Source organism: Lissotriton helveticus, chromosome 4_1, assembly GCF_964261635.1.
Source record: "Lissotriton helveticus chromosome 4_1, aLisHel1.1, whole genome shotgun sequence".
Lineage (NCBI taxonomy): Eukaryota > Metazoa > Chordata > Amphibia > Caudata > Salamandridae > Lissotriton > Lissotriton helveticus.
In genome coordinates this window covers 950,440,512-950,464,894 of record NC_136063.1, presented here as the reverse complement: position 1 = coordinate 950,464,894, position 24,383 = coordinate 950,440,512, and the positions used below count along the sequence as shown (strand labels likewise).

Below are 24,383 nucleotides of genomic sequence, written 5' to 3'. Positions count from 1 at the left end.
TCAATTAATTTCTAAGGTTTTTAAATGATAGTTTCTAACTATAACGTGCCTGAAACCTATGGTTTTTTCAGTGAATATATATATATATATATATATATATATATATATATATATATATATATATATATATATATTACCTACTGGCGGTCGCCAGTAGGTATATATAGTTAGGATTTTTTCTCTATGGGTTTTTTGAAAATTCTATGTCTAATAACTTTGGCGTTTGTGGACGGAATTGGCTGAAATTTTCAGGAAAATGGCACATTTTGTTTCTGAGCAGCCCTTGAAAATTTGGGGGGGGTTCGTCAAGGGGGGGCCGAGAAAAAAGGGGGGTCCCAAAACACGTTTTTCCCATGTTAATTTCCATAGGGCGGTTGGCCTCACTTTTAGCCCGAACGGCTGAATGGATTTGCACGAAACTTGGCAAAATTGTAGGGACTGGTAGCCCGATGTGCCTTTTGTAGGTCTCAATATATGTGCTCCAGTGGATTTTGAGAAATTAACGTTTAAAAAAAGATATATATCTGTAACAGCGGACCGGGCAGCGCTCTGGTTCGCGGACTTTTCGCGCAACGGAGCTTTGTGAAGCGAAGCTGATTGGTTCTCCGGCGTCTGTCAACATTCCAAACAGTCCGTAGCGGCCGCCATCTTGTCTCTCGGTAGGATCGAGAGACAAGAGGAGGCCAAAGCGAAGGGGCAAATGACCATAAGGGGGCATAGTACATTGTCGCTCACCCCCTAGGTTTGATGTGGAGGTTTTAAAAGGGCCCCGCGGGGCAAAAAAAAATAAAAATAATAATAATCGAACAGCTGAATGGATTTGCACGAAACTTGGCAAAATTGTAGGGACTGGTAGCCCGATGTGCCTTTGCTAGATCTCAATATATGTGCTCCAGTGGATTTTGAGAAATTAACGTTCAAAAAAAGGTATATATCTGTAACAGCGCACCGCTTCGCGTACTTTTCGCGTTACGGAGCTTTGCGAAGCGAAGCTGATTGGCTCTCCGGTGTCTGTAAACATTCCAAACAGTCCGTAGCGGCCGCCATCTTGTCTCTCGGTAGGATCGAACAGCTGAATGGATTTGCACGAAACTTGGCAAAATTGTAGGGACTGGTAGCCCGATGTGCCTTTGCTAGGTCTCAATATATGTGCTTCAGTGCATTTTGAGAAATTAACGTTCAGAAACAAGATATATATCTGTAACAGCGCTCCGCTTCGCGGAGATAAAATTATATGTGTATTACCTAGCTGTTGCTAACACCAGTTAGCGACGGCTAGTAGAAGATAGCGACCATCTTGGGCCCCACTTTGCATGTGAGTGATATTTATCACTAATGACATGCAAAGTGGGCATGCCAAGATGTTGGCGACTGGAAACAGTCGCTAACATCGCTATCTCCTATTATCAACTTTTGGAAATATTCGAGATAAGGGCGAATATCTCTAAAAGCTACCACCTGCCCTGAGCAGTTCTTAGCCATGTTATCCAATGGGAGGTGGATAACATGGCTAAGAGCATTAGCTCGGTAATGCATGAATATCGCTGAGTTTTCAGCGATATTAATGCATTGCGGTCGTTTTTTATCGTATTTCCGATAAACCTTGATAATAGCAAGGTTTATCTGCGATAATTTCTGACGGTAAAAAAATCGTTGCTAAGCATCGTTAGGGATAAATATCGCTTAACTTTGGTAATATGCCCCAACGTCTGTTAACGTTCGATTCGAAGGAAATCAGGAAGTGTTGAAAAACATTGTCTGCGCCATCTTGTCTTTTTTCAAATGCCACACTTTTGTCGTGCACGGCAGCCATTTTAGATGCCTTGACCAGACCCACTCTGTGCAAGCTGTCGATCCTTAGCATGGCTCCCCACCCTCGCAAGCATCTCCCCCAGGCAGTGGTCACCCCCGCTCTCTGTCTTATGCATGGGTAATAAACCTCCCCCATCTGCGCTGCTGTTCCCTGAGAATCACACCCTGTGCCCGCCCGACACCTCCCTTTCGCCCTATTCACTACCGCACCCTCTGACACTCCTTTTCCTCTGTGTCCGATTGTCCAGGCTGGTCCTAGGGTATCAGCTAGCCCTGCAGATGTAGTTTATGGCCACAGCTGTAAAGAATCACCCCTCTTCAAAGGAGTTATAGTAGATCAAGGCCCACACTCGATGAGATCCGTCACAGCAGAAGCGTTGCTATTATCTGAAAACCATCCTGTATTGTGATTGGGGAGGGGACCGAGCCTGAAGCGGAAGATTCCAGGGATGACTCTTTGTACATCAAAGTTTTTACAATTATGTGTCACATTAAAAATATATAGCACTCCGACAAAGTAGTAAGATTATAAAACTTTAATAATTTATAAATATATACAAGAAAACAAAAATAGTAATAACATATAAACATTTTTAGGGAAAAACAACGAAGTAGCGGTCGGCTGTGCGAATAGTCCCAACGCAGCACAACGTCCAGATTTCCGGCGTGGGGCATCGCGGGGGGTGGGTCATCAGTAGCAAACTGTTGTGCGAATAGTTCCAAGGCAGCAGAATGCGCCGAAATCTAGATGACACGAAAGTGATGTCTAGTAAGTTGCCACCCAGCAAATAACGGCATGGGGCGTCGCGGGGGGTGGGTCATCAGTAGCAAACTGTTGCGCGAATAGTTCCAAGGCAGCAGAACGATGGCACCAAGGTGATGTCCAGTAAGTTGCCGCACTGGTTTTGGTATCCTACAATGCTGCTCCGAATAACGGCGTGGAGCGCCCCGGGGGAGGCGGCGTGAACGGGCCTCTCCAGGTGGAGTCTCGTCTGTTGTAGTGGGGCGCCCCTTTACCGTTTCAGTTGCCATTCCGTCCGTTTTTGGTCCACTGTGTCAAAAGCCGCAATTCAGCTGAGTTGCGCCCACTCTTGCGGTGCAGCGATAGGCGGCTGTCACAGGACTCTCAAAATGGCGGCAGGCTGTTTCCTTTTTGGGCCTGGTCCACTGAAATGGCCCTGGGACACCTTGGAAATCGGACGCTTGTCTGCTAGGTCTTGGACCTCATTCTCGAAAGCGTCCCCTCCGCCTTGAGAATTCATCAAAAGTTTTGGGGGCTCCGACTCCTGCAGGCTTCTGGTGGGGAGCGGCTGCCATGATTGCTCGCGGAATGACCACGACTGAGCTACGAGATGGTGGTGCTTTCATGCTGACGCCAGCTTCAGTCTGAAACATCCAGAAACAAGGTGGGGCTTTCATCGTTTGGGGAAAAAAAAAGTTTTCATCCTATGAAAAGTGTTGTTTTTAGGTCACATGATCAAGCCTTCCATCATTAGGAAACCAAAAGTAAAATGAACCAATGAAAAGTTTTATAAACAAGTCACATGACCTGTTATGCGGCATAGGGTGTAAAATTAGGAGAAAATACGTTGGCACGTGAGGCGGCGTCAGTAGCAGACCGATGTGCGAATAGGCCGAAGGCAACACAACGCGCCAAGATCCGGATGGCACCGAGGTGGTGTCCAGCAAGTTGCAGCACTGGTGTGGCCATCCTACAATGCTGAAAGTCGGCGTGGGGCGCCCCGTTGGCTTGTGAGTTTGCGTCAGTAGCGGACCGATGTGCGAATAGGCCGAAGGCAGCACAACGCGCCAAGATCCGGATGGCACCGAGGTGGTGTCTAGTAAGTTGCCGCACTGGTGTGGCTATCCAACAATGCTGAAAGTCGGCGTGGGGCGCCCCGTTGGCCTGTGAGTTTGCGTCAGTAGCGGACCGATGTGCGAATAGGCCGAAGGCAGCACAACGCGCCAAGATCCGGATGGCACCGAGGTGGTGTCTAGTAAGTTGCCGCACTGGTGTGGCCATCCAACAATGCTGAAAGTCGGCGTGGGGCGCCCCGTTGGCCTGTGAGTTTGCGTCAGTAGCGGACCGATGTGCGAATAGGCCGAAGGCAGCACAACGCGCCAAGATCTGGATGGCACCGAGGTGGTGTCTAGTAAGTTGCCGCACTGGTGTGGCCATCCTACAATGCTGAAAGTCGGCGTGGGGCGCCCCGTTGGCCTGTGAGTTTGCGTCAGTAGCGGACCGATGTGCGAATAGGCCGAAGGCAGCACAACGCGCCAAGATCCGGATTGCACCGAGGTGGTGTCTAGTAAGTTGCCGCACTGGTGTGGCCATCCTACAATGCTGAAAGTCGGCGTGGGGCGCCCCGTTGGCCTGTGAGATGGCGTCAGTAGCGGACCGATGTGCGAATGGGGCCAAAGGCAGCGCAACAATATTTTCTGATTTGAAGACACCACAAGGCGCTGAGATGCCAAGATCCGGATGGCACCGAGGTGGTGTCTAGCAAGTTGTGGCACTGGTGTGGCCATCGTACAATGGTAAAAGTCGGCGTGGGGCGCCCTGTTGGCCTGTGAGATGGTGTCAGTAGCGGACTGATGTGTGAATGGGGCCAAAGGCAGCGCAACAATATTTTCTACTATATTTTCGGAGTAGAAGACACCACAAGGCGCTGAGATGCCAAGATCCGGATGGCACCGAGGTGATGTGTAAGTTGCGGACCGATGTGCGAATGGGGCCAAAGGCAGCTCAACAATATTTTCTGAAGAAAATACACCACAAGGCGCTGAGATGCCAAGATCCGGATGGCACCGAGGTGATGTCTAAGTTGCGGACCGATGTGCGAATGGGGCCAAAGGTAGCGTAACAAGATTTTCTGTATGGAAGATACCACTAGGCGTTGAGATGCCAAGATTCGGATGGCACCGAGGTGATGTCTAGCAAGTTGTGCCACTGGTGTGGCCATCGTACAATGGTAAAAGTCGGCGTGGGGCGCCCTATTGGCCTGTGAGATGGTGTCAGTAGCGGACTGATGTGCGAATGGGGCCAAAGGCAGCGCAACAATATTTTCTGACTGACACCACAAGGCGCTGAGATGCCAAGATCCGGATGGCATCGAGGTGATGTCTAAGTTGCGGACTGATGTGCGAATGGGGCCAAAGGCAGCGTAACAATATTTTCTGTATGGAAGATACCACTAGGCGTTGAGATGCCAAGATTCGGATGGCACCGAGGTGATGTCTAGCAAGTTGGTGTGGTCATCCTACAATGCTGAAACTCGGCGTGGGTCACCCCATTAGCCTGTGAGATGGCGTCAGTAGCGGACCGATGTGCGAATAGGCCGAAGGCAGCACAACGCGCCAAGATCCGGATGTCACCGTGGTGGTTTCATAGTTGAGAGGCACTTCATCTGCAGTGGGGCGCCGAGATCCGGATGGCACCGAGGTGATGTCTAGCAAGTTGCTGTACTGGTGTGGTCATCCTACAATGCTGAAATGTAGTGGGGCGCCCCTTTACCGTTTCAGTTGCCATTCAGCTGAGTTTCGGCCGCTCTTGATGCTACAGCGACAGGCGGCTGCAAGAGGACTCTCAAAATGGCGGCCTGTTCTTTGGATTTGGGCCTGGTCCACTAAAATGGCCCTGGGACACCTTAGAACTCGGACGCTCGATTTTTTTTTCCTTTCCTGTACATGCAAAAAAAGGTAAATGCCCGGTATGTTACACGCTTCATCTGCCACGATGAACTCTCCAGAGGAACCGAAAAAAAATATAGTTGTGGTAACTATACCATGCATCGTCATATGGAGAGGTGGCACCAATTCATTATAGTGCTGCATAAAAGAGAGATTTGGAGGAGAACCCCTGACCTGCTAGTACATTCATCAAAGAAGTGGCACTGAGAGCTTCAGAGGCAAGGGAAACGGTCCCAAATATTTAGAAGAACTTTGGAAAGATTAAAATGACATGTTTAGATTGTGGTAAATTAATTTCATGTGGGCAGATGAGTGTTACTCTAATAAATACAGCATATGAACATCATCATAGTCGATGGTTGGTAGAGACATTTTGACTATATCCTGGACCTGCCCGTCCTCGCCCAAAATGGCGCCGGAATAAATGGGACTCGTAACTCCTTGTTGTGTACTGGTTGCAGAACCTTGAAATCACGAGATACGTATGCAGTTTTGAAGCACATGGCGGGCGGGGACGAGAATTGATTGAATATTTCGACATCCCTATTGATATTAAGTTCTGATGTGTTATTGATTACTGTACTGTTGAAAATTCGAATTAACGTCACCCATGGTACTTGCCCGCAAATGTATATCTAGATAATTTTATTGTAACTGGCCCTGTCGTATTTTAATTATAAAATGTACGTCCACCGATTCCGTAACTGTTAGACACCTTAGTTTTTGCAACCTAATGGCCCGCCCGTTACGTTCCTCTACAGTGTAAATGTCTATTCATCATATACAATTACAGTTTGCTCCGTGGCAGGCCCACGTGGTTATAGGCTCATATTTGTATAATGAAATTTTCACAATAAAGGTTTTTAAAAGAAAACATGGTAGTAGTGTATACATTGGTAAAGTTTTTAATAATAGTCACTGTTTTAGAATCATTAAAAGGCAAGTGAAATAAAGCAGACAATTACATGAAGGGTAAAAGGTATAATACGAAGGAACGCAGTAAAGATAAATGGTCAAGGGCTGTTGTGTTTTCTATTCCTGCAACATAAAGTGATCGATAAGAATCTCATATTCAGGCGTATCGGCGACTAAGACAGCAGGTCGACCCTCTTTTGCTCAACGGCTCCGTCATGGGACGAAGAAACGCTCTTTTTCTCGAAAAAAGAATATATTTTACTTGCAGGACAGTTGTAAAATTTCCGGGAAAGTACATTAGCCTGGAACATTATAACATATATTTAAGAGAAAATAATGTTCGGAAGTAATTAAAAGCGTAATTTTTAGGTGATATGACCAAGGCTTTCATCATTAGAATAAGAAAAGTAAAATGAACCAATGAAAAGTTTTATTAACAAGTCACATGACTTGTTATGCTTACGTTACGCGCTGCGCGCCCCGGATGACTTCCGGATGCGCTAACGCGGCGCGTCATATGACGCATTACGCGACAACGCAGGTCCAGAATATAGTCAAAATGTCTCCACCAACCAGCGGTCGAAACACAACCCCTTTCAGCAGGCTAAATAGTTCTGTTAAATGACAACAGAAGGGACAGGCAACAAGAACCATCAGTCAAAGAGGGGAGGGCTAGTTCTTCTCTACCGGGTTACATTGGGGCGCTACCGGAACTGATCGAATTGGTAGTCTACAGTGTTTCTGGATGTTTCAGACCGAAGCTGGGGTTAGCATGAGAGCAGCACCATTTCGTAGCTCCGTTGTGGCCATTCCGCAACCAATCATGGCAGCCGCTCTTTATCGTTATTTTGGGCGGGGTGGGTGGCGGAGCCGAGCTGTTTTGCAGCCATCATTGTGTGGAGTTCAGTTCATCTCACTAGTTTTGTATTTGTCATGAGGGGTTGTTCCTAATGTTTCTATTTTAGCGAGGTCAAAAAGAGATCCCATTAGTGGCCTACTGATTTTGCTCGATTCCTTTTCTTTTTTTTTACACGATTTTTCGTTATCTGCAAAGACTAAACAGAGTATTGCGACTCTGTGTTTGTTTGTAAATAGAGAATGAACCAAAGAGAACTAATTCTAAAACAGTAAATACTTGGATAACAATCAATCAAATGGAGAGAGAAGCAGGCACGACGGATTACAACGGGGGCAAAGGCCTGCGTTAACTACCTTTCACTATCTGCAAAGAGAGAGTACTCCTAATAGAAATGAGGGGGGGGGGGCACCATTCAAAGCAGATCAGTGTGCATAAACACGAAAATGTTTTCACTTACCACGTACTTGACATTCGACAGCTTATGATATTTGCTATTAAAAAACCATTGAAATTCACTGAAAAAACCATAGGTTATAGACCATATATAGTTAGGAATTAGCATTTACAAAACCTTGAAAATTCACTGAAAAAACCATAGGTTATAGACCATATATAGTTAGGAATTAGCATTTAAAAAACCTTATTTTACTCACACAAAACCATTGAAATTCCATATATAGTTAGTTGCACTAACTATATATCGCGCACCCGCAATCCACTGCTGATCATGTCACATATTACATCATTCATGACATGGTCAGTGACATCACTGATGACATCACTGATGACATCTCAAATGACATCACTGATGACATCACTGATGACATCTCATTTGACATCAATGACCACATCACTGATGATATCATTCATGTGACAATACAATGCATCTCCTCACATTTTAATATAACCTCTGTTTCACCCAGTGTTAAATACAGAGTATAATTTTTTAAACCATTGACACACCAATACTAGTTACTACATACGTACTCACTGATTCCTACGTCTACACACACATTCACTCATTCACCCATACAATCATTCATACATACAATCACTCATCTTTACAACACTATCATATGCACTCATACACCTATACAGACACTCACACTCTGCCACTCATCCATGGAGTTACTCACACACCTAGTCAGTCCTGTAAAGAATCAATCACACTTCCATTTTCTTGTCTATACAGTTAAACATAGAGCACCTTACATTTTCAAACATATAGTAACACATACTTACTTTCTTATACAATCATTGATACAAGTACACATTGATCTGCACAGAGTCACACACCTCCCAGCCAGCCACACACACACTCAGTCTCCCATACAAATACTTGGACAATCAATCAATAACCCATATAGTTAATCATATAGCTACTGATCAACACATGCAGTAGTTTACAGAACAACAGACATAATGATGCACAAATTAAGACAGTTTAGTCACTAACCCATGCACTCAGTGAGACACATTTAATCACTCACTCATACATTCAGTCATGCACCTACTAAATCCTTCGTCCAGACAGTTATACATCTACTCATTCTTCAATATCTAAAACATATTTAAACTTTACAGAAACACACAGTCACTGGATGATGTCATCAGTGATGTCATCAGTGATGTCATTTGAGATGTCATCAGTGATGTCATCAGTGATGTCACTGACCATGTCATGAATGATGTAATATGTGACATGATCAGCAGTGGATTGCGGGTGCGCGATATATAGTTAGTGCAACTAACTATATATGGAATTTCAATGGTTTTGTGTGAGTAAAATAAGGTTTTTTAAATGCTAATTCCTAACTATATATGGTCTATAACCTATGGTTTTTTCAGTGAATTTTCAAGGTTTTGTAAATGCTAATTCCTAACTATATATGGTCTATAACCTATGGTTTTTTCAGTGAATATATATATATGTGTGTGTCTGTGTGTATATGTTACCTACTCATGGTCGCCAGCAGGTAGTTGGAGTGAGAACCTATTTTCCATAGGAAAAGTGTTTTTTTTATTTGCCAATATCTTTGGCAACGTTCAATGAATCCTTGTGAAATTTTCAAAACTAATGGTGCGCTATGTTTAGCTCCTGTCTTGAAAGTTTCGGGGTGATTACTCAAGCGGGGGCCGAGTAAAAAAGGGATCCCAAAACGCGTTTTCCCCATGTTACTATCCATAGGAACTTTAGACACGGCTACAGCTCGAACTGCTGAACGGAATTACACCAAATTTGGCAAACGGGTAGCACTTGGTCCAGAAAGCTATCTTCTTTTTAAGTGGTGTAAATCCGTTCAGTAGTTGCTGAGAAAATCAGGATATAACAATGTATATATCTGAGCACCAAGGAGGAGTTGCGACTCCTCCAGAGCACAGCTAAGTTCTAATTGGCTACCAACACTCCACACCAGAAAGTGTTGGCCGACATCTTGTGACTCGGTAACCGAGTCACAAGAAAACAGAAAAAAGAAGATGAAAAACAAGAAATAGGGGCAGGGCAGAAACACCCTGACCCCCTAGCAGTTCGGACTGGAATGTTCTTATTAGGCACAGGGTCAAGATGGGTCCAAAACTGGAATGGCATGGTGAGCAAAAAAATGATAGATTTAGGCCCAGATCTCTGTACTGGGGTGAATGTATGACATTGTTCTGCATTCTGTCTATGGGTGGGCGGAATTTGCGTAGTCACGTTATGCAAAGTTCAGCGAAATGGTAAAAAATCTCAGCGAGCTACGCAGAATTCCTTGAGCACGCGAAATTGCTTGTTCCGCCCATTCGCGATGCATTTTTCTTGTTCGGGATGTTGTTTGCGTGCTCGGGGGAAATGTCTCGAGAACTTGCCCATGCGGTCATGGCCATCTTATTTCACTTGTCTCACCCGCTCGCGATGCATGTTTCCTGTTCGCGAACGTGGATGTCCGATGGCGCGTCCTAATGAAGTGTTCGCGATCGCACAATCTCGCTGGATCGCACGGCCGGACGCAAACGGATAGGACAATTCTTCAGTGAACGCAGGGATACTGGTAAGTCGCTCCCGCGCATGCAAACATTCACTTTGAAAGCACGAACAAGGAAAAAAATCCTCTATGCGCTAATCGCGGAATTTTTGACAATTACACATTCTCCGCAGAACGCAGATTTTCCAAAATTCCTCAAATTCCATGAGCGAAGCTGAATTACCGCCCTTGCCTAATTCTGTCCATCAATTGTTCTTTTTGCGTTTGTCACCCCGAGTGGGACGGGTATGGCCAGACGTGGGTCCTGTGCTCTCCATGTTACTGGAGTCAAGCTATCCTGGCTGATGAGGGCTGAAAGCCCGAAACCGGTCCTAGGTTGCTTGTTTTAAGTCCAGGGAGGACCTGGCCTGGCAGTTCGGGCTGGACTGTTCCCATTGGGCGCAGGGTCAAGACTGATTTGCATATGGCTGGGTCAAAACTGGAATGGCATGGTGAGCAAAAAAACTATGGATTTAGGCCCAGATCTCTGTACTGGGGTGAATGTATGACATTGTTCTGCATTCCATCCATCAATTGTTCTTTTTGCTCAGGGAGTCCCACAAGGTCCCCCAGGCCCAAAAAAAGCATATTTTTAAAATAATTTGAGCCGAATTTGCGCTGTGTGCGCTAATTTATATGAAATTATTTTTAAAATGAAGCACGGTCTCCCGCGTTTTCTTTGTTAAAAAGCCCAATGTGGGCTAGGTCCCGGGTGCAATCCTAAATTAAGGCGTGGGGGTCCATGGGTGCCCCCACAGCCCAGGGAATGCCACCTCCCCGGGGCTTCAGAATTTATGTGTGGGGGCATGCGGCCTCCGGAAGCCCGGGGACTACCACCTCCCCGAGGCTTTTATTAAATAAGGGCCGGAGCCTCATGGACCCCCAGCCCCAGGTACACCACTTTCCTGGGACTTTGTTAAAATTGGGTGTGGGGCCTCACGGGTCCCCCAAGCCCTGGGTGCCGCCATCTCCCCGTGGCTACAAGTAATAATTAGTGTGGGGAGGCTCAAGCCCCCCACAATTCCCCATTGGACCACCACCTCCCCGGGGCTATAAATATTCAAATGCGGGGGTCCGTTATGGACCCCCGGCCCTAGGGACAACCACTTCCTGGGGCTTAACAAATGATGGGAGGGGGGTGGCCCCCCTCCAGTAGCCCTTGATGGCCCTTGGCACCGCCACCCCCAGGCTGGCTCCTGCATTACTGTTTGCTATGGCAGGGAGGCAGCACAGCTCCTGCCATGCCATTGCAATCTCTACTTCGGTTTTTGGACGCGAGAGCAGGAAACCTGCTCTCACTTCCAAAAATCAAAGCAGATTACTTTTGCACAAAGGGAGCTGCATGTCAGCAGCTCCCCTTGTGCAAAAGCAAAGCCGGCTCCCACAGGAGGCGGGGAGCCGGCGAGACCGTGGGGACATTGAGGCTCCCCCCACTGCCCCCAACAGTGAGGCCAGGCCCTGGGGGATGGGGAACCCCGGGGCCAGAAGTGGGCTAGGAGGGGGGCCGCGCAGCCCCCCTCCCTTTACTTAAGAAAAAAAAGAATGACGGGGACCAATCAACCTGGGGAGGGGGGGCATGCCCTCCCCAGGTCCCCCACCTCTGATAAAAAATAAATTAAATAATGGCCAAGCCCCGGGGGATGGGGTCCCCGGAGCCAATAGTGGCCCAGGGAAGGAGGTCCACATGGCGCCCCCTTCCCTTTCATAACAAAATAAAATAAAAGCAGAAGGCTGCACCGGGGGATGGGGTCCCCAGGGCCATAATTGCCCTAAGGATGGGGGGGCCACGCGACCATCCTCTAAAATAAATAAATAAATTAAAAAAACAAGTCTGGCCAAGCCCCGGGGGATGGGGTCCCGGGCCGAAATAGGCCTCAGGAGGGTGGCCGTGCGGCCCCCTTTACATTTTTTTATAAAAAGGGGTCAGGCCCTGGGGGATGGTGTCCACAGGATACCATAAATGCTAAATGAAGGGGGGCCACACAGCCCCCCTTCTAAAAAAATTTTTTTTTAAAAGCCGACATCTCGCTGGAGGCCCCCCTCCCTGCATGACTCTGCAAACGCGACCCCAGGTGCATTTTAAGTTGGGGAATAAATTCCCCTTGAATACTGAGGGTCCCTGGGAACCAAGTAGCCCACCAGGTACCTCCAGTAAGCGCCACCGAGCTGGATTGCAGAGTGGTGGTCTGAGGACATGCCTCTTTTTACACCACTCTGCAAGTCACCGCTTGGCACACTGCTGGTGGGGTGATGAGGTCCTCTTGTGTATTGAGGACCTCAGGACACAAGTGGACTTCATCCTCTGAGCAGCAATGTGCCAGGAGCCACGTTTGCAGAGTGGTGTACAAAGGGGCGTGGCCTAGGACCACCTCTCTGCAATCCAGCTCTGTGGCACTTACTTGAGGTACCTGGTGGACTAGTTGGCCCCAGGTACCCTCAGTATTCAAGGGGAATTAATTCCCCAACTTAAAACGCGCCAGGGGGCAGGATTGCAGAGTGGTGCAGGGAGGGAGTGGGACCTGCTGTGAGAAGTTAGGAATCCTGCTGTGTGGGACTTACTGGAGGTAATAGGGGGTAGTTGGCCCCCGAGGTTGACATTGGGGGCTAACTAACCCTCCTGTTACCTCCAGTAAATCCCATACAGTGGGATTGCTAAGAGGTGGTCAAAGGCCTCGCTCACCTTTCTCTACCACCCTGCAAATGCAACTGCTATGTTATAGTTGGAAATTATCATTGAAAAAACCTTTGAAATTCACTGAAATAAAACATAGGTTTCAGGTTTGTTATAGTTAGAAATGAGCATTTAAAAAAACCTTTGAAATTCACTGAAAACAACCACAGGTATCAGGGACATTATAGTAAGAAATTAACATTAAAAAAACCTTTGAAATTCACAAAAAAAAAAACATAGGTTTCAGGGATGTTATAGTTAGAAATTAGCATTTAAAAAACCATAGAAATTCACTGAAAAAAACATAGGTTTCAGGCAGGTTATAGTTAGTTGGACATTTCACTCCTACAAAGCCAGAGAAATTCAGCTGTTATAGTTAGTAGAGCTAACTATAACTCGCGCCCCTGCAATGCACTGCTGATGACATCACATATTACATCACTCATGACATGCTTTTATTACGGTATGAGGAGGTGCATCAGATGATCATGTGGATGACATCATCAGTGATGTAATCAGTGATGTAATTTGAGATGTCATCAGTGATGTCATCAGTGATGTCATGAGTGATGTCACTGAGCATGTCATGAGTGATGCAATATGTGACGTCATCAGCAGTGCATTGTGGGGGTGCGAGTTATAGTTTGCTCTACTACCTATAACAGCTGAATTTCTCTGGTTTTGTACGAGTGAAATGTCCAACTAACTTCTCTTTCAGTGAATATATATATATATATAAAGACACACACACACACACACACACATATATATATATATATATATATATATATATATATATATATATATATATATATATATATATAAATATATATATAAATATATATATATACTGATGTTGAGTTAAGGATAGTAAATCTATACTTAGCTTTGTGTACTGACCTCAATATTTTTCTCCTCAATATTTCCGCTATGAATTTAAGATATCCTGATATTGTCTACTCGTTACTTTAGACAACACACCTTTCTGTGGTTCAATTTTTACATGAGTGTGCAGAAGGAAGTGCTGTGCGGCTTGATTTGTGTTGATAGGCATTTAACTACGCATTTTTAAACCTAATGAATGATAAGGGGATTTCAGAATGGTACCAACAAGTATCTTGTTTTTATCAGAAATCTTTAGTTGTCTTACAAATGCCAATGGTGTGCAACTAAATCCTTCTTCCCTCCCTATGTGACTTTTGCACCTTTATTTACACCTGACTGCTGGCGTTTATCATTAAACATCGAACAGGGTACTACTATCCGAATTACAAAATACAGGATGTGCTTTAATTCCTACAAAGGGGTGCATGAAAGAGCTGCAAGGAAACAGGTGATTTGATACACACATCTGCACAACTATACACATAAAGGAAGCATTTCTACAGTTTAAGTTCTCAAGCTGGATAAGTGCTATCGATTTCCAAAGGTGCAACATAGGGCAACTTATTCCCCAAGAGCAGTAAGCAGACAGCCAAGGCTTTGATTTTGAAATGCTTTTTAGAACGCACAAAGAAATGTGCTTTATTTTGCTGTAAAATATATTGTTTCAAAATAATCACGTTTCAGCATTGAACAAGAATACTGTAGACATTTTAAAACTTGAAAACAAACACCGGAGGGAAGAGGCTTTTCGTTGTTGTCCTTTCTCCCGTGTTGTGACTTTTCAATATACAGATTGGTGCTTTACAAATGAATCCCGAGCACACCCTCCTCCTCTTAGCGCTTTCACCTCCATAATGTTTCAGAATAAACATCAGTTGGATATTTTAATGCCCAACGTTTACTAAAAAATGAGGACCTACGGTAATTAAAACAATGCACTCATCTACAATACAGGACACAGCAAATTGAAGAAAATTTTTTAGTAGGAACAACTGTAAAATAATCTTATTTCACAAGAGACTGATTGCAAGGGTTCACTATTTGTATATTTTCTACCACGGATATAAAAGAAACAGTTATACATCTTCCCCATTACAAATTATATAATTATCATGCCTCATTCATTCACAAGATCAGAAAGGGTTTGTGTAATACTCTTTATGCAACAGAAACACATTCAAAGATCATTTCGACCAAAAGTTCTCTGAATTTTGGAGAAAGTTAATTGGTGACACCCATATTTCTTGGATTGCTTAGAACGTTAGATTTCGCAGCCAATTCTGGAGAATAGTTGACACCATTTTTCCATCATGTGGAAAGGGAATGGAGAAAGAAGAACACATGTATATAAAACTTATTGAAAGATAAAAAATATTATGAATTTCCTTGCCCAGATTTGCTGTAATTTGCACGGGGAAGGGTCGTGTCTTATTGATTTCACAATAAATGAAAATATCTGTTTGTTTTTGTATTCTAAATTAGAGGTAAAGAAATGGTGGCAGGTATTTGGAGACAGGTTTACAAATATCCTGGAAAAAATCTAAAATCGTTTTTATTTATGGCTTTTTCTGATTGTCAGGGTGTTTGCAAAGTATGGATTTTCCTCTCTATCCCTATAGCACTATCCCTACTCCTGAACCTCAACCATAATAAATGTGTTGCAACACAATTTCTAAAAAAAATAAACATTCTGTGAATTAAGAATACTAATCACAAATTCTGTTTGGTGCACTTAGAAGCAGAAAAAAATGGGAATGCGGCCCTTAATCTCCCACAATGGCGTGGGTGAACCAATTTAACAGTGCCAAGACTCACGTGAAATTTATGAGTTGTGCAAATTTTTTGATGTGCGAGTCAAATGTTTGTTCTTATAATAAGCTAAAGTGTTAAACTGATTGAATAGCTATTGTATGAACCGTTTGGATGATCCAATCTCAGGCAACAATATGTCACATTGAAGGGGGCTTGCAATGGAGTTCTAATAATGTAACTTTTTTAATTTATTGTTATTGATGTAAGGTAAAGGTGACCCAAGTGGTATCCTGAGTGACTTGAATTTGTCAGAAGTGATACCCAAAATAAAATTCTAATTTACTGACCCAGAAAAATTGAATACAAGCCTCTTGCTTCTCAAATAGATGATACATTAATTTGTAATCACCAACAGGAAAAGTAGTATATTCGTCAAAGAAGGAGCTGTTCACTCATTTCTGCCACAGGACAACTAGACAAATGCATAATATGTTTGTGCAATGTATTGTAACTATTCATTAATGAGAACTTTTCTATATCATTGGAAGTCCGGTCCATTTAAGGACTACATGATTGGTACCACTATAGGCTCATAGAATACATAAATAGTAGGGTAATCCACTGACAACATCACTGCAAACTGCACCTTTTAAGGGGCACATGCCACAGCTATTCATCCAAACTATTTTTGTTAGGTGTAGAAAAATGCCCCTTTTGAGTGGCCACCCCAATTTCTTGCTAGATTTTTCTGCAGCTTTTTGGACTCTAGACACTGTGACACTGCTGTCCAGGTCCGGTGTATGTACTCTGACCCCTAAAAATATGTCAAATTGGTGTACCCCTAATTGGCATATTTAACTTCACTGAACATCCCCAGGGAATGGTACCAAGTGTGCCCAGGGCTTATAAGTTAAATATCAATAGTGGACCGCAGCACATATTGTGCCAACACTAAAGTGACAATGCAAAACATTACTACCGACCTACCTCCAGTAATTTGGCTGTGCAGGTTAAAATTGCAAATTCAATCAGTCAAAAATACCCGCTTTTGACAGGCCTTAGCCCTCCTTTTAAATATTATGGTCGCCCCATGTAACCCTTTAATGCCCCTAAGACAGGGTGTCTGATATTTAAAAGAAGTACATGTAAAACCTTAGTATTAAGCATGTCCTTACAGTGGCAAAGATCTTAAAGGTATTTCCGCTATAGCAGATTTAGCTGTTCCATAGGCAAGCATTAGGATACTTTACTAAAGTTAATAAAGTTATCTCCACCTAGGAAATAGATAAAAATGTCATTCTTGGTCTTTTTTAACTATTTATTGCAAAGTCAATTAATTGGTAGAGTCTGATTTGTAACAAATATTTTACCTTTAGCCAGCCCATAGGTTCTAGAAACCCATTTGCTTGTGATTCCAGCTGTCAATCAGGAGCAGAATAACTCCTTGTTTAGGTGAGGATTGACTCCCAGAGATTGGACAAAAGGCTTGGGTGTGGGGAGAAGTTGACCATCCCCTGATGGCATGGCCTAGGGGTTATTCGCACCACCTTGGATATCGTCAAAAGAAGCCTGCTCTGTCACTGGCAGAAGTAGCTCCTACCTGGGTCTGCCACTCTTTTGTCTTGTTAGACAGCCAGGCACCGATTCCATTACCGGTTAAAGTGACCACAGAGAAAAGAAGGGGGTTGCTCATTTGTATAGCCACACCAGTGGGCGGGCACAGGAAACCCTACACAGTGGAAGAAAGGTGTGTGCCAAGTTTGTTTTAGGTAGAGAGGGGCACTGTGGAATAGTTTTATAATAAAGCACACTTTAAGTGCTGCAAAAGTTGCTAAAGTTCCCCCTAAGAACCTTTGCCTTATTAGTTAGGGAGGGACCAGGAATTCCCCTCAGCCACAGGCTGGCACTGGGCATAAATGTGGCATCCCCAGTGCCATCTGCAGAACACCATGGACCTGTAGAAGACAGAGGAAGGACTGTACCTGCTGTTGTGACCTAGGAGGAGAACCTTAAGAGCTGGGTCTTCACTCACTTGTGCCCAAGACTGAGAATTGGACACCAAGGATTAGTTGGCTGACCTACTGTTAAGTTTCAGTAACACAAACCTACATGAAGCCCACTTTCCTGAGAGAGCCTAGCAGACCAGTTACAACTGGACCTGGCCTGCAGCCTGCTGGTGGCTTCTACTGCAGTGGATCCTGACCTCTATGCGGTGTCCCTAAGGAGCCATTAAATAAGAGTGAGAGTGTACTACTCTTGCCTAACTCGAAAACCTGGTCCTTAGAATCCTTAGAATTTTTTTAAGGACTTTGCTTGGAAAACTAATAGAAAACTGAGACCAACTGACCAAGCTGATCTGCAGAGGGTGCATGGCAAATGGGCCTGACTTTGCCACAGGTCCTGCTTTCAGCAGCACATCCGATTCAGTTGTCCTGACACCGAGCATAATCTGATGACGTTTTATCCTTTCTGACTACAGCCAGCATCCTTGTCCTGCTGAAGAAATCCGACCTCCAGAAAAGAGACAAAGACCAGTGGTAGAAATCTTCAACTGACCCAACGCCTAGCAGCATCTGATTGACATCGATGACATCCTGGGCATGAACTCTGGATTTTTTCCAGCTCAAAGCTTTTCCTGCCTTCATCGACTGCTTCCCTGAGACCTCATCCTCCATCAACCCTCTATCCATTAGCCCATCTTGGAATCCGGCCTGCTGCCTTGCCCCGCTGCAGATTTACCTTCTCAGAAGATGTCTAAGCCAGAGGTTAACTCTTTGATCGGTACCTGTCTGGACCTCGTATTGTTTCTACGTGTGGTAACAGTAGACCTGATTCTACTGCTTAGAAAGTCTGGCTACTATAACCGCTTTAGTAATGGGCTTCAGGTGCACCCTGGTTAGTTCTCAATTTGAGTTGATGGGCTCCGTTGCTCAGCACTGGTACTCTATTCTCAACACTGGCACTAAAAGACAGTCTACCACATGTGGCAAAGTTTGTCTATTTTGATATGAGCTTGGCAACTGTGTTTAATAATTCATCATACATTAAATATATAAATTCAGACTATTCCATGCCATTCTTTTAGCTTCGTTTGGAGTGGAATAGTCTGAATTGTCCCACGTGTAGGAGTACAATTGCTAGTAGTTGCTTTGGTAGAGTTATCGGCAATACCGGAAGTGGTGCTAGGTGGTGCACGCTGCAGTGTCTTCCTGAGGAGGTTCCTGGGATATCCGTTTTTTTCAAATTAAGCACTGACCTGGTCCTCAGCCCCCACCTAATTCTCTCCTAAGGCAAGGAAGAGCATGTAATGCTTACCCTGCCAGGCAATAGTCTCCACTTCCCTTAGCGCCAAGACGCCTCTGGGCATTCGTTGCGCTTTATAAATTCTTAAATCAAATTAAATCAGTCATCACACCATTCTCCATCTCTACCCATTTCAGTCACTGCACCCACATTTACCTGCACAGAATAGGTACTAACGTTTAGCTTTCATCCCCACACTATTGTGAACTACATTATATTTTGGGGGTGGATAATCCCTTCCCTCACTCTCGAGATACTTTCCTTCACCTTGGCACAATTTTTGGACAGATCCTACTGTTACACAGCTTAATTTGTTGTTTACATTATGCATTGCAAACGACACAATCCAATGTCTAAGTGTGTGTGTTTAAGGACAATGTCGTATTGGTTGCCCATTGTCAAGTAAGTTTGACACCGGAAAAAAAATACTTCATGCAACGAAACGTTTCTTTAGTGCAGCGTTGCGCCATGCAAACTTTTCTAAATCTGTTCCTGAATTTGCATGACCAAAACAAACGTAAGTTTGAACTATTTGTGGAAACCCCACCCCCTCTGCTCTAAATAATTTTTGTAACCAAATGTTAGAGAGAGATAGCCAACTCTATTCCAATTGATCACGAATTAATTGTATTGAAAAGATGGATACCGCGAGTGAAATTTGCACACAGGCATAATTCGATTACAGATACGAAATTTTTTTATAGACTTTTTTTCTATGTTATTCATTATGGTGTTACAATGCGCCTTAACAACAATGTGTCATTATTTTTCATTTCAGCTGCGTGGATACTGCACAAAAGTGTTCATTTGTCTTGCAGAAATGACCCGATCAGTTCATAGCAGAGAAAAAATAAATGACTGACGATGGAGTCCACGCACAATGGATGGCCCTTCCTTTGCCCCCATATTCTTGAGCAAATAAAGCAAGCAGGTGCAAGTCATATTCACGGCCTTTGGGAAGGTTGTGAGCTTAACCAGCGAGAAAAGTGTTAACGCCACTCGGATGAACACAATCCAGTCGAATGTCTAGGCTGATTAAATTCATATTGTTGCAACAGCACATGGCAGGCTGAAGGAAAATTATGAAATCTCACCGCCTGCGCCATGGTAACACAGCCAACAGTGCCTGGGAAAAATGTGAATACCAGGAAAACGCCAATATTTATCTTTGTGTTTTCGCCCTTGACAGGTTTATCCCCCCATCTGCTGATGCGCAGTGTACAAGTAGGGCGCTTGCTGTGACCGATTGTATGCTTTTAACCTCGAAGTGTCACAATTCTTTTCTACTTTTTTGTGCCTCTTTTCACGCGTTAAGTCGCTGTAACAGCCACTCTTGTATGAAACGGGCCGTGAAGATAAACCCATAACTCCGATGCAGAGTTACCATTCTATTTTCTAAATTGCTACATGAACTCATGGGGCTAGTTGTATGGAAAACAATAATTGTAATTGTCCATCAATAAGGATATATATATATATATATATATATATATATATATATATATATATATATATATATATATATATATATATATATATATATATATATATATATATATATATATATATATACAAAATATGGAACTTTTCTCCCTTAGGCTTTCTCCAATTTTTTGAGAATGTACCAAAAACGACAGGTGTGCTTATTGTGAAGCTGTAAGGGTTGCCCGTTTCTTTAAGTAATCCAATGTATAAGCTGTATTTACACAAGAGTGGATGTATTAGCTGTACAGTTTACATTTGCTATATTTTCAAAGGGAAAATAATTTTTAGGGTGGAGAAACCATTACATTACATACCTACTCATTTTGTGGGGAATCCCTCCCCATCCCCATCAAGAATAGAAACTTACTCCGGCCCTTGACAGGATTAAATCTCACACCTTATCCAGGTGTAGGAATGTGTCTCACAAAACTTTACCAATTCCCAAAAACCTGCAAGTTTGTGATTGTACTGCTACTTACCAAGGTGAACCTACTCTTGAACATCAACGAAGCATGAGAAAATCTGAGCACATATAAAAATAGACCATAATGGTGTCGGTCAGTCAAATCACTTTATTCAATGCTTATTTGATAAGATAATAAAAGTACAAACAGACGTAATAAAAACATCCATCAATATACAAAAAGGAAAAAATGTGCTGTTAAGATCATCCATTGACACAGTAAAAACATACAGTTCATTCAAGGATACTGTACAATCGCCTGGCTTCCAAGAGAGGGATAAAAAAGACGCAAGACAGTAACAGATGAGGTGAGCGGACAATGGTTGTAAAAATAACATTCCTGGGTGACATTGAATAAAATTGTATTTGCGCACAATAGGGAGTATAAATATTTTACGATGTTTCACATAGAATTTACAAATAAAGAAGATGTGCAAATTAGATTGGGTGGACACCCCGTCACATGGGAAGGGCAGAGGCTCATGTAAGGAGAAGATTCCTGACAGATAAGCCAGTATGCAAGAAACAAGATTCAAGCGAAACCTAAGTAAAATAAATCTGTGGAGTAGGTTTGTCACTGAAAATAGGTATGTGGCTGTCCCTTCTTGGTTAATCAGTTCCTCTAGATAGGATTTTACTGAAGATTTTTGACAATTTGTTTTAAGTCTCTCATTTGCCCTTTATTTTAGGAATCGTGTTTTAATATCCTTTTTGGTGATGGTGGACCAATTGGTTGGAGTGACAAATAAATGCTCCAAACCAAGGGAGATAAGACTATTTTTGACTAAAGTAATCCAAGGAATCCTATGGGAATGTTCCAAAGAGAGACAGTCTTTGATAAACTTCTGAGTGAGGTTAACGGATTCCCTTCCCCAGATGGAGTGCTATAACAGGATTGGGGTTAGGCTAGTTAGATCAGTTATGAATGAGACATCCAATTCTGCATGGCAAACAAAATTTGAACAATTGTATAGGGAGGCCACTAGTTTTTTTTTCAAGAAGGAGTCCTCAATGGTCTGGAGTGCTGAGGAGTTCGAGTTTCCCCAGATACCTGCCCCATAGCTTGCTAATGAGATGGATTTGGCCATGTAATTTTTTTAACCATTTCAAGGGGTTTCGCTCCCAGCATTTCTATAAAGGAGTATAGGGCAATAATACCTTTTTCTAGCATGAGACCCCGCATGGTAGTCATATTTGACCAATTCAATTGACTATCAAAAGTCACCCCTAGATAGGAGAAGGTATCTGTTTGAAACACTTTCTGAACTGCTATGTGGAGATTTGGCGCCTTCCTATCCTTATGTCCAGTGATTAAAATAAAGGACTTTGCCTCATTAGTTTTCAAGTCCAGTTTGTGCATGTAGTTCACATAGGTCTTTAATAGTTTCTGTAGAGCTAAACCCGTACGGGCAATTAGCCCTGTGTCGTCTGCGTAAAGGAGAATTGGAATGCACACATTATTCATCTTTGGGACATCTGGGGTTGGGTCTAAGAGGTGTGCCTCCACCCCATTAGTATAGATTGAAAAAATAAATGGGGCAAGGACGCAACCCTGTCAGACCCCCCTGTTGATTGGAAAACCACCTGGTGCACTCTCCCTGCTTCCCATAGCGGACACTGGCCGAGGCCGAAGAGTGAACCTGCCTGATAAAAAGGGTGACGTGGGGAGGGGAGGGGCAGGGTGGGGGGTTGTAATCTATTGATTACGGAGGATTACAGGTAAGTAAACATATAAATAAATAAAACACATTTAGTTGCACGCACTGCATCATCAAATGTGTTGCAGTGCATGCAACAAAATTTGTTTTATTTATTTATATGTTTACTTACCTGTAATCCTCCGTAATCCATAGATTACTGACAGGATTTGTTATCTCGACTAAGGTCTGTTCGAAGGTGGTCATTACCTTAGTTGGAAAAATAACTATAGATGGACAGAATGCAGAACAATGTCATAAATTCACCCCTGTACAGAGACCTGAGCCTAAATCCATAGTTTTTTTGCACACCATGCCATTCCAGTTTAGACCCAGCCATACGCAAATCAGTCTTGACCCTGCGCCCAATGGGAACAGTCCAGCCTGAACTGCCAGGCCAGGTCCTCACTGGACTGGAAACAAGCATCCTGGGACCAATTTCAGGGTGTCACCCCTCTTCAGCCAGGATAGCTTGATTCCAGTGGCATGGAGAGCACAGGACTCACGTCTGAGCACACCCATCCCACTCGGGGTGACAAATGCAAAAAGAACTATAGATGGACAGAATGCAGAACAATGTCATACATTCACCCCAGTACAGAGATCTGAGCCTCCATACATCGTTTTTTTGCTCACCATGCCATTCCAGTTTGGACCCAGCCATATGCAAATCAGTGTTGACCCTGCGCCCAATGGGAACAGTCCAGCCCGAACTGCCAGGCCTGGTCCTCCCTGAACTGGAAACAAGCATTCCCTTTGGTATCCCTTTGTTCACCCTAAGTTGGCAGGGTATGCCGAGACGTGGGTCCCTTGCTCACTTTGCCACTGGATTCAAGATAGCCTGGCTGATGAGGATTAAGAACCCGAAACCGGTCATAGGATGCTTGTCTCCGGACCAGGGAAGACATGGCTTGGCAGTGGGGGCTGGACTGTTCCCATGAGGCACAGGGTCAGACTGATTTGCATATGGCCATGTCTAAACTGGGGTGGTGAAGTGAGCTAAAGAATGTTGAGGGATTAAACCCAAATCAGTTAACCGGGGGTGAGTATTTGATTTGCTCAAACGCTCTGTCCATCATCCTCTTTGGTGTTACCTTAGTTGGGTAAGAATTGGGTTCTAGACAGGTCGTCATATCATTTTGCCTATTTGCAACCATGATAGGGACAATATTTGCTTTATCAATTGTAGACCATTTAAGGATAATCCTGTTATTACTTTTTTTTGGGGGGGGGAGTTTTATATGAAATCGTGGGTTTGATGTGCCTCATCTGCTTTGGATAAATACCTTCCCATACCAATTTGCTGGTACGTTACTGAGGTAGACTTCTGTTTCAACCATCTAAAGGTTGTTTTGAGCAACTGGAAACTGGAAACAGACATTTTAGAGGGGGGGCCAACCCAGCTTCCTCCGGGCTCCGATGAACGAGGACGGGCCCGCCTTGGCCCAGGCTTAGCCCAGGCACATCCCCGCACGTGTCCCTGTGTGCATCCCACACTGCTGGCCAGCATTGCACTGATAAGCACATAGGTCAGGCGCACTGGCTGTTGGGCTCTGTAGTCCTAATGGTGCACCAAGAGGGATTGATTGGCTCCCCCGCAGCAGCAGGCTCTGCAGTATCAGGTTTGTTGTCAGCTTCGGTGCCACAGGCCGACATTGCGCTAATAAGTGCGAAGGTATTTAATCTAAACTACACAAGACCAAAACAACAAAAATCCAACATACACAGTTCAAGAATATGGTTTCAAAAGAGTTCTTAAGGTTGCGATAAAATTCTTTAGGTTGCGATCAAATTCTTTAGGTTGCGATAAAATAATCCACAGTTACGTGAAAAGTTCCCAGTTGCGTCA

At 43.9% G+C, this 24,383-nt stretch overlaps 1 long non-coding RNA gene across 1 annotated transcript in view; it reads left to right on the top strand.

Moving 5' to 3' along the window:
• LOC144827387 (uncharacterized) overlaps positions 1 to 20,338 on the top strand; it is a 152,145-nt gene extending 131,807 nt beyond the window's left edge. The window contains exon 4 of the long non-coding RNA XR_013610166.1: positions 19,668 to 20,338. This is a non-coding gene — a long non-coding RNA (uncharacterized LOC144827387). The remainder of the gene's footprint in view (positions 1 to 19,667) is intronic.
• The last annotated feature ends 4,045 nt before the right edge of the window (positions 20,339 to 24,383 follow it).